Source organism: Crotalus tigris, unplaced genomic scaffold (assembly GCF_016545835.1).
Source record: "Crotalus tigris isolate CLP2741 ecotype Arizona unplaced genomic scaffold, ASM1654583v1 scf7180000018368.3068619, whole genome shotgun sequence".
Taxonomy (NCBI): domain Eukaryota; kingdom Metazoa; phylum Chordata; class Lepidosauria; order Squamata; family Viperidae; genus Crotalus; species Crotalus tigris.
This window is the reverse complement of record NW_024096968.1, coordinates 2,943,461-2,955,010: the sequence shown is the minus strand read 5'-3', so window position 1 is coordinate 2,955,010 and position 11,550 is coordinate 2,943,461.

Genomic DNA, 11,550 nt, shown 5'->3' with positions numbered 1-11,550 from the left:
CCCATGTATTTTTCAAGGAAATATAGATAACGCAGGGAGAAAAGGTCTGTACCCTCCTAAGCATACCCCTGCTCCCCGAATTCATTGGCGATGTCCATTTTGCAGTCTGAATTCATGGACCCTAAGTGGTTTTTTCCCCCAAAGGGATTTTCCAATGTATTTTATGAAAAAATATAGATAAGGCAGCAAGAAAAGTTCAGTGCCCTCCTAAGCATACCCCTCTGCCCCGGGTTCATTGGTGATGTCCATTTTGCTGTCCGAATTTACGGAGACCTAACCCTAACCCTAAGTGGATTTTTCCCCAATGGGATTTTCCAATGTATTTTAGAAGGAAATATAGATAACGCAGGCAGAAAAAGTCGGTACCCTCCTAAGCATACCCCTACGCCCCGGGTTCAATGGTGATGTCCATTTTGCTGTCTGAATTCTCGGAGACCTAACCCTAACCCTAAGTGGTTTTTTCCCCAAATGGATGTTCCAATGTATTTTACCAGAAACTATAGATAACGCAGGGAGAAAAGGTCAGTGCCCTCCTAAGCATACCCCTGCTCCCCGAATTCATTGGCGATGTCCATTATGCAGTCTGAATTCATGGAGACCTAACCCTAACCCTATGTGGGTTTTTCCCCAAGGGGATTTTCCCATGTATTTTACAAGGAAATATAGATAACGCAGGGGTCTTTCTTTTTGAACACTAGATTGGTTCGAACACGAAAGGGGGGTGGAGGTTTTTTTTTTGCAGGGCGAGGGAAAAGGTCAGTGCCCTCCTAAGCATACCCCTGCTCCCCGAATTCATTGGCGATGTCCATTATGCAGTCTGAATTCATGGAGACCTAACCCTAACCCTAAGTTGCTTTTTCCCCAATGGAATTTTCCAATGTATTTTACCAGAAAATATAGATAATGTAGGGAGAAAAGGTCAGTGCCCTCCTAACCATACCCCTGCGCCCCGAATTCATTGGCGATGTCCATAATGCAGTCTGAATTCATGGAGACCTAACCATAACCCTATGTGGTTTTTCCCCAAGGGGATTTTCCCACGTATTTTACAAGGAAATATAGATAACGCAGGGAGGAAAGGTCAGTGCCCACCTAAGCATACCCCTACGCGCCGGGTTCATTGTTGATGTCCATTTTGCAGTCCGAATTCACGGACACCTCAACCTAAGTGGGTTTTTCCCCAAGGTGATTTTCCCACGTATTTTACAAGGAAATATAGATAACGCAAGGAGAAAAGGTTAGTGCCGTCCTAACCATACCCCAGTCTGAATTCATGCAGACCTAACCCTAACCCTATGTGGGTTTTTCCCTAAGGGGATTATCCCATGTATTTTATAAGGAAATATAGATAACGCAGGGAGGAAAGGTCAGTGCCCTCCTAAGCATACCCCTGCGCCCCGGGTTCATTGACGATGTCCATTTTGCATTCCGAGTTCACGGAGACCTAACCCTAACCCTAAGTGGGTTTTTCCACAATGGAATTTTCCAATGTATTTTACCAGAAAATATAGATAACGCAGGGAGAAAAGGTCAGTGCCCTCCTCAGCATACCCCTGCGCCCCGAATTCATTGGCAATGTCCATTATGCAGTCTGAATTCATGTAGACCTAACCCTAATCCTATGTGGGTTTTTCCCCAAGGGGATTTTCCCACGTATTTTATAAGGGATTAAAGATAACGCAGGGAGAAAAAGTCTGTACCCTCCTAAGCATACTCCTGTGCCCTGGGTTCATTGGCGATGTCCATTTTGCAGTCTGAATTCATGGAGACCTAACCCTAACCCTATGTGGATTTTTCCCCAATGGGATATTCCCACGTATTTTACAAGGAAATATAGATAACGCAGGGAGAAAAGGTCAGTGCCCTCCTAAGCATACCCCTACGCCCCGGGTTCATTGGTGATATCCATTTTGCAGTCCAAATTCACGGAGACCTAACCCTAACCCTAAGTGGTTGTTTCCCCAAAGGGATTTTCCAATGTATTTTACGAGAAAATATAGATAACGCAGGGAGAAAAAGTCTGTACCCTCCTAAGCATACCCCTGCGCCCTGGGTTCATTGGTGATGTCCATTTTGCAGTCTGAATTTATGGAGACCTAACCCTAACCCTAACTGGTTTTTCCCCAAGGGGATTTTCCCATGTAGTTTACAAGGAAATATAGATAACGCGGGGAGAAAAAGTCAGTGCCCTCCTAACCATACCGCTGCACCCCGAATTCATTGGCGATGTTCATTATGCAATCTGAAATCATGGGGAACTAACCGTAACCCTACGTGGTTTTTCCCCAAGGGGATTTTCTCATGTATTTTACAAAGAAACATAGATAAAGCAGGGAGAAAAAGTCAGTGCCCTCCTAACCATACCCCTGCGCCCCGAATTCATTGGCGATGTCCATTATGCAGTCTGAATTCATGCAGACCTAACCCTAACCCTATGTGGGTTTTTCCCCAAGGGGATTATCCCACCTATTTTATAAGGAAATATAGATAACGCAGGGAGAAAAAGTCTGCACCTTCCTAAGCATACCCCTGCTCCCCGAATTCATTGGCAATGTCCATTTTGCAGTCTGAATTCATGGAGACCTAACCCTAAGTGGTTTTTTCCCACAAAGGGATTTTCCAATGTATTTTATGAAGAAATATAGATAAGGCAGCAAGAAAAGTTCAGTGCCCTCCTAAGCATACCCCTATGCCCCGGGTTCATTGGTGATGTCCATTTTGCTGTCCGAATTTACGGAGACCTAACCCTAACCCTAAGTGGATTTTTCCCCAATGGGATTTTCCAATGTATTTTACAAGGCAATATAGATAACGCAGGCAGAAAAAGTCGGTACCCTCCTAAGCATACCCCTACGCCCCGGGTTCATTGGTGATGTCCATTTTGCTGTCTGAATTCTCGGAGACCTAACCCTAACCCTAAGTGGTTTTTTCCCCAAATGGATGTTCCAATGTATTTTACCAGAAAGTATAGATAACGCAGGGAGAAAAGGTCAGTGCCCTCCTAAGCATACCCCTGCTCCCCGAATTCATTGGCGATGTCCATTATGCAGTCTGAATTCATGGAGACCTAACCCTAACCCTATGTGGGTTTTTTCCCAAGGGGATTTTCCCATGTATTTTTCAAGGAAATATAGATAACGCAGGGAGAAAAGGTCTGTACCCTCCTAAGCATACCCCTGCGCCCTGGGTTCATTGGTGATGTCCATTATGCAGTCTGAATTCATGCAGACCTAACCCTAACCCTAAGTTGCTTTTTCCCCAATGGAATTTTCCAATGTATTTTACCAGAAAATATAGATAATGTAGGGAGAAAAGGTCAGTGCCCTCCTAACCATACCCCTGCGCCCCGATTCATTGGCGATGTCCATATGCAGTCTGAATTCATGGAGACCTAACCATAACCCTATGTGGTTTTTCCCCAAGGGGATTTTCCCACGTATTTTACAAGGAAATATAGATAACGCAGGGAGGAAAGGTCAGTGCCCACCTAAGCATACCCCTACGCGCCGGGGTCATTGTTGATGTCCATTTTGCAGTCCGAATTCACGGACACCTCAACCTAAGTGGGTTTTTCCCCAAGGTGATTTTCCCACGTATTTTACAAGGAAATAAGATAACCAAGGAGAAAAGGTTGGTGCCGTCCTAACCATACCCCAGTCTGAATTCATGCAGACCTAAACCTAACCCTATGTGGGTTTTTCCCTAAGGGATTATCCCATGAATTTTATAAGGAAATATAGATAACGCAGGGAGGAAAGGTCAGTGCCCTCCTAAGCATACCCCTGCGCCCCGGGGTCATTGACGATGTCCATTTTGCATTCCGAGTTCACGGAGACCTAACCCTAACCCTAAGTGGGTTTTTCCACAATGGAATTTTCCAATGTATTTTACCAGAAAATATAGATAACGCAGGGAGAAAAGGTCAGTGCCCTCCTCAGCATACCCCTGCGCCCCGAATTCATTGGCAATGTCCATTATGCAGTCTGAATTCATGTAGACCTAACCCTAATCCTATGTGGGTTTTTCCCCAAGGGGATTTTCCCACGTATTTTATAAGGAATTAAAGATAACGCAGGGAGAAAAAGTCTGCACCTTCCTAAGCATACCCCTGCTCCCCGAATTCATTGGCAATGTCCATTTTGCAGTCTGAATTCATGGAGACCTAACCCTAAGTGGTTTTTTCCCACAAAGGGATTTTCCAATGTATTTTATGAAGAAATATAGATAAGGCAGCAAGAAAAGTTCAGTGCCCTCCTAAGCATACCCCTATGCCCCGGGTTCATTGGTGATGTCCATTTTGCTGTCCGAATTTACGGAGACCTAACCCTAACCCTAAGTGGATTTTTCCCCAATGGGATTTTCCAATGTATTTTACAAGGCAATATAGATAACGCAGGCAGAAAAAGTCGGTACCCTCCTAAGCATACCCCTACGCCCCGGGTTCATTGGTGATGTCCATTGTGCTGTCTGAATTCTCGGAGACCTAACCCTAACCCTAAGTGGTTTTTTCCCCAAATGGATGTTCCAATGTATTTTACCAGAAAGTATAGATAACGCAGGGAGAAAAGGTCAGTGCCCTCCTAAGCATACCCCTGCTCCCCGAATTCATTGGCGATGTCCATTATGCAGTCTGAATTCATGGAGACCTAACCCTAACCCTATGTGGGTTTTTTCCCAAGGGGATTTTCCCATGTATTTTTCAAGGAAATATAGATAACGCAGGGAGAAAAGGTCTGTACCCTCCTAAGCATACCCCTGCGCCCTGGGTTCATTGGTGATGTCCATTATGCAGTCTGAATTCATGCAGACCTAACCCTAACCCTAAGTTGCTTTTTCCCCAATGGAATTTTCCAATGTATTTTACCAGAAAATATAGATAATGTAGGGAGAAAAGGTCAGTGCCCTCCTAACCATACCCCTGCGCCCCGAATTCATTGGCGATGTCCATAATGCAGTCTGAATTCATGGAGACCTAACCATAACCCTATGTGGTTTTTCCCCAAGGGGATTTTCCCACGTATTTTACAAGGAAATATAGATAACGCAGGGAGGAAAGGTCAGTGCCCACCTAAGCATACCCCTACGCGCCGGGTTCATTGTTGATGTCCATTTTGCAGTCCGAATTCACGGACACCTCAACCTAAGTGGGTTTTTCCCCAAGGTGATTTTCCCACGTATTTTACAAGGAAATATAGATAACGCAAGGAGAAAAGGTTAGTGCCGTCCTAACCATACCCCAGTCTGAATTCATGCAGACCTAACCCTAACCCTATGTGGGTTTTTCCCCAAGGGGATTATCCCATGTATTTTATAAGGAAATATAGATAACGCAGGGAGGAAAGGTCAGTGCCCTCCTAAGCATACCCCTGCGCCCCGGGGTCATTGACGATGTCCATTTTGCAGTCCGAGTTCACGGAGACCTAACCCTAACCCTAAGTGGGTTTTTCCCCAATGGAATTTTCCAATGTATTTTACCAGAAAATATAGATAACGCATGGAGAAAAGGTCAGTGCCCTCCTCAGCATACCCCTGCGCCCCGAATTCATTGGAGATGTCCATTATGCAGTCTGAATTCATGTAGACCTAACCCTAATCCTATGTGGGTTTTTCCCCAAGGGGATTTTCCCACGTATTTTATAAGGAATTAAAGATAACGCAGGGAGAAAAAGTCTGTACCCTCCTAAGCATACTCCTGTGCCCTGGGTTCATTGGCGATGTCCATTATGCAGTCTGAATTCATGCAGACCTAACCCTAACCCTATGTGGGTTTTTCCCCAAGGGGATTATCCCACCTATTTTATAAGGAAATATAGATAACGCAGGGAGAAAAAGTCTGCACCTTCCTAAGCATACCCCTGCACCCCGAATTCATTGGCGATGTCCATTATGCAGTCTGAATTCATGGAGACCTAACCCTAACCCTAAGTGGTTTTTCCCCAAGGGGATTTTCCCATGTAGTTTACAAGGAAATATAGATAATGCGGGGAGAAAAAGTCAGTGCCCTCCTAACCATACCACTGCACCCCGAATTCATTGGCGATGTCCATTATGCAGTCTGAATTCATGCAGACCTAACCCTAACCCTATGTGGGTTTTTCCCCAAGGGGATTATCCCACCTATTTTATAAGGAAATATAGATAACGCAGGGAGAAAAAGTCTGCACCTTCCCAAGCATACCCCTGCTCCCCGAATTCATTGGCAATGTCCATTTTGCAGTCTGAATTCATGGAGACCTAACCCTAAGTGGTTTTTTCCCCCAAAGGGATTTTTCCAATGTATTTTATGAAAAAATATATATAAGGCAGCAAGAAAAGTTCAGTGCCCTCCTAAGCATACCCCTATGCCCCGGGTTCATTGGTGATGTCCATTTTGCTGTCCGAATTTACGGAGACCTAACCCTAACCCTAAGTGGATTTTTCCCCAATGGGATTTTCCAATGTATTTTACAAGGCAATATAGATAACGCAGGCAGAAAAAGTCGGTACCCTCCTAAGCATACCCCTACACCCCGGGTTCATTGGTGATGTCCATTTTGCTGTCTGAATTCTCGGAGACCTAACTCTAACTCTAAGTGGTTTTTTCCCCAAATGGATGTTCCAATGTATTTTACCAGAAACTATAGATAACGCAGGGAGAAAAGGTCAGTGCCCTCCTAAGCATACCCCTGCTCCCCGAATTCATTGGAGATGTCCATTATGCAGTCTGATTCATGGAGACCTAACCCTAACCCTATGTGGGTTTTTTCCCAAGGGGATTTTCCCATGTATTTTTCAAGGAAATATAGATAACGCAGGGAGAAAAGGTCTGTCCCCTCCTAAGCATACCCCTGCGCCCTGGGTTCATTGGTGATGTCCATTGTGCAGTCTGAATTCATGCAGACCTAACCCTAACCCTAAGTTGCTTTTTCCCCACTGGAATTTTCCAATGTATTTTACCAGAAAATATAGATAATGTAGGGAGAAAAGGTCAGTGCCCTCCTAACCATACCCCTGCGCCCCGAATTCATTGGCGATGTCCATACTGCAGTCTGAATTCATGGAGACCTAACCATAACCCTATGTGGTTTTTCCCCAAGGGGATTTTCCCACGTATTTTACAAGGAAATATAGATAACGCAGGGAGGAAAGGTCAGTGCCCACCTAAGCATACCCCTACGCGCCGGGTTCATTGTTGATGTCCATTTTGCAGTCCGAATTCACGGACACCTCAACCTAAGTGGGTTTTTCCCCAAGGTGATTTTCCCACGTATTTTACAAGTAAATATAGATAACGCAAGGAGAAAAGGTTAGTGCCGTCCTAACCATACCCCTGCGACCCGAATTCATTGGCAATGTCCATTATGCAGTCTGAATTCATGCAGACCTAACCCTAACCCTATGTGGGTTTTTCCCCAAGGGGATTATCCCATGTATTTTATAAGGAAATATAGATAACGCAGGGAGGAAAGGTCAGTGCCCTCCTAAGCATACCCCTGCGCCCCGGGTTCATTGACGATGTCCATTTTGCAGTCCGAATAAACGGAGACCTAACCCTAACCCTAAGTGGTTTTTTCCCCAATGTAATTTTTCAATGTATTTTACCAGAAAATATAGATAATGCAGGGAGAAAAGGTCAGTGCCCTCCTAAGCATACCCCTGCGCCCCGAATTCATTGGCGATGTCCATTATGCAGTCTGAATTCATGGAGACCTAACCATAACCCTATTGGGGTTTTTCCTCAAGGGGATTTTCCCACGTATTTTACAAGGAAATATAGATAAAGCAGGGAGAAAAGGTCAGTGCCCTCCTAAGTATACCCCTACGACCCGGGTTCATTGGCGATGTCCATTATGCAGTCTGAATTCATGGAGACCTAACCCTAACCCTATGTGGGTTTTTCCCCAAGGGGATTATCCCACCTATTTTATAAGGAAATATAGATAACGCAGGGAGAAAAAGTCTGCACCTTCCTAAGTATACCCCTGCACCCCGAATTCATTGGCGATGTCCATTATGCAGTCTGAATTCATGGAGACCTAACCCTAACCCTAAGTGGTTTTTCCCCAAGGGGATTTTCCCATGTAGTTTACAAGGAAATATAGATAACGCGGGGAGAAAAAGTCAGTGCCCTCCTAACCATACCGCTGCACCCCGAATTCATTGTCGATGTTCATTATGCAATCTGAAATCATGGGGAACTAACCCTAACCCTACGTGGTTTTTCCCCAAGGGGATTTTCCCATGTATTTTACAAAGAAACATAGATAAAGCAGGGAGAAAAAGTCAGTGCCCTCCTAACCATACCCCTGCGCCCCGAATTCATTGGTGATGTCCATTTTGCTGTCCGAATTCACGGAGACCTAACCCTAACCCTAAGTGGATTTTTCCCCAATGGGATTTCCCATGTATTTTACAAGGCAATATAGATAACGCAGGCAGAAAACGTCTGTTCCCTCCTAAGCATACCCCTACGCCCCGGGTTCATTGGTGATGTCCATTTTGTAGTCCGAATGCACGGAGACCTAACCCTAACCCTAAGTGGGTTCTTCCCCAATGGGATTTACCAATGTATTTTACCAGAAAATATAGATAACGCAGGGCGAAAAGGTCAGTGCCCTCCTAAGCATACCCCTGCTCCCCGAATTCATTGGCGATGTCCATTTTGCAATCTGAATTCATGGAGACCTAACCCTAAGTGGTTGTTTCTCCAATGGGATTTTACAATGTATTTTACCAGAAAATATAGATAACACAGGGAGAAAAGGTCAGTGCCCTCCTAAGCATACCCCTGCGCCCCGAATTCATTGGCGATGTCCATTATGCAGTCTGAATTCATGGAGACCATAACGCTATGTGGGTTTTTCCCCAAGGGGATTATCCCACGTATTTTATAAGGAATTAAAGATAACGCAGGGAGAAAAGGTCAGTGCCCTCCTAAGCATACCCCTGTGCCCCGAATTCATTGGCGATGTCCATTATGCAGTCTGAATTCATGTAGAGCTAACCCTAACCCTATGTGGGTTTTTCCCCAAGGTGATTTTCCCACGTATTTTACAAGGAAATATAGATAACACAGGGAGGAAAGGTCAGTGCCCTCTTAAGCATACCCATGTGCCCCAGATTCATTGGCGATGTCCATTTTGCAGTCTGAATTCATGGAGACCTAACCCTAACCCTATGTGGGTTTTTCCCCAAGGTGATTTTCCCACGTATTTTATAAGGAATTAAAGATAACGCAGGGAGAAAAGGTCAGTGCCCTCCTAAGCATACCCCTGTGCCCCGAATTCATTGGCGATGTCCATTATGCAGTCTGAATTCATGTAGAGCTAACCCTAACCCTATGTGGGTTTTTCCACAATGGGATTTTCCCACGTATTTTACAAGGAAATATAGATAACGCAGGGAGAAAAGGTCAGTGCCCTACTAAGCATATCCCTACGCCCCGAATTCATTGGCGATGTCCATTATGCAGTCTGAGTTCACGGAGACCTAACCCTAACGCTATGTGGGTTTTTCCCCAAGGGGATTATCCCACGTATTTTATAAGGAAATATAGATAACGCAGGGAGAAAAGGTCAGTGCCCTCCTAACCATACCCCTGAGCCCCGAATTCATTGGCGATGTCCATTATGCAGTCTGAATTCATGTAGACCTAACCATAACCCTATTGGGGTTTTTCCTCAAGGGGATTTTCCCACGTATTTTACAAGGAAATATAGATAAAGCAGGGAGAAAAGGTCAGTGCCCTCCTAAGTATACCCCTACGACCCGGGTTCATTGGCGATGTCCATTATGCAGTCTGAATTCATGGAGACCTAACCCTAACCCTATGCTTGTAATGTTCAATTGGGTGAAATGATGCATCATAATAATGAATTCTCTCTCTCTCTCTCTCTCTCTCTCTCTCTCTCTCTCTCTCTCTCTCCCTCTCAATATCTACCTACCTACCTATCCATCTCTAGATAAATACTTTCTAGAATATAGTATTTAGTATACAAAAGCATACTTATTAAATATATAAAGTCATGTCTATAATATAACTAAAGAACAGCCATGTTTATCCTATTCATGAACCCATCAGAAAACTCACATTGCTGGAATGCATGGTATGACAAGGTATAGAGTGGATGGGTATGTATGTGTGTGCGTGTGAGCAACAGATAACAGCTGGCACATCAAGTGGTGTACAGAATGTAACACGCTTATGCTGCACTTTTCAAGAAGTAACAAAACAAGGAGTGGATGTACACAAATCATCTGTAACATTTCTGACGTGTCATGAATTTAGACTTGGAATAAACAAGTTGGATATAAAAGGAGAAATAAAATGCAATAGACTTCGGAAGCGTGAGATCTCCATGGGGATGCCCTGAAGTCTAATTCCCAACCCACTCTAACACAGCCTGGCCAAATGCTGTTAAGTGTTTGTAAGTATTGAATGTGTGAATGAGTAGCCTTGTTGGGCAGCAATACTTACAGCAACCTGAGTAGCCTTTTTGGGCACAGTTATTTGAATAGCCTTGTTGGGCACAGTTATTTGTTGGGTGCAGTTATTTGATTAGCCTAGTTGGGCAGAATCTTTGACAGAAACTTGGGTAGCCTAGCTGGGCAGTTGCTTATTGAGTCTTGGTTTAGCCTAATCAGGCAAAAAGTAATATTGTTTAACCTAGCTGGGTAACTATGCTATTGTGACAAACTGTATAAGATAACGAACAAGTAACATGTATTAGTCAACTGTGATTGAGCACCTGCCTTGTTTTCTGTTCGAATAACACAAGAATAAAAGAACTATTATTAAACTTTATCTTGAGTGAGTTTGACTCATTCATTTTATAACAACAAGACAAAATGTTTGAGCCAAGGCATCTCAAATGGGCTAATAAACAGAATACATCCAAAATCTAAGAACCATCACTTCTGTGGGATTGAAATTTCACAAAGTTGCGGCTGCTTCAAGTGCTGCCACGTTACCATGGTCAGTTAGAATCAAGTCATCTTCATTTCCAAGATTCCCTGCCAGCTTTCCAGAAGTTGATGGGGGAACTGGCATGAAATTTAAACTCAGTCATGACTGCTGATGGCCCCTGCCAGCTTTCCACAAGTAAAATCAGTGGGAAAGCTATCAAGCAGCTGCAAATTGAAGGCCAGTAGGAAGGTAGGTGGCTGTTGCCAGGTGAAGGAGGTAGTAAGTGAATGACTAAGAAAGTGCTGAGAGTTGGGGATGTGCGATTGACATGGTACAGAACATGGAAGGTGTATGAGGCTGCCTGAGTGGTACAAGGAGGGTCAGGGAGGATGCGCAAATATGAAGTGCAGGTCATGGAGAGTGCAGGTTGAAGACAGTGTGCAAGGGTTCACAGGTATCTGACATGGCATGAGCACAGAGGGAATAGGGAAAGGTATGTAGATGGGGGAGACTTACCTGAGCAACTTGTACCTTCCCTGCCAGCTTGCCCATTGACTTTCTCCCTGTAACTTCCCACAAGCAAAATCAATGGCGAAGCTGGCAGCAAGTCAGAAATCGCTCCTACTCTCATGCTTTTTTATTTGCCAAAAGTCATTCTGTTAATT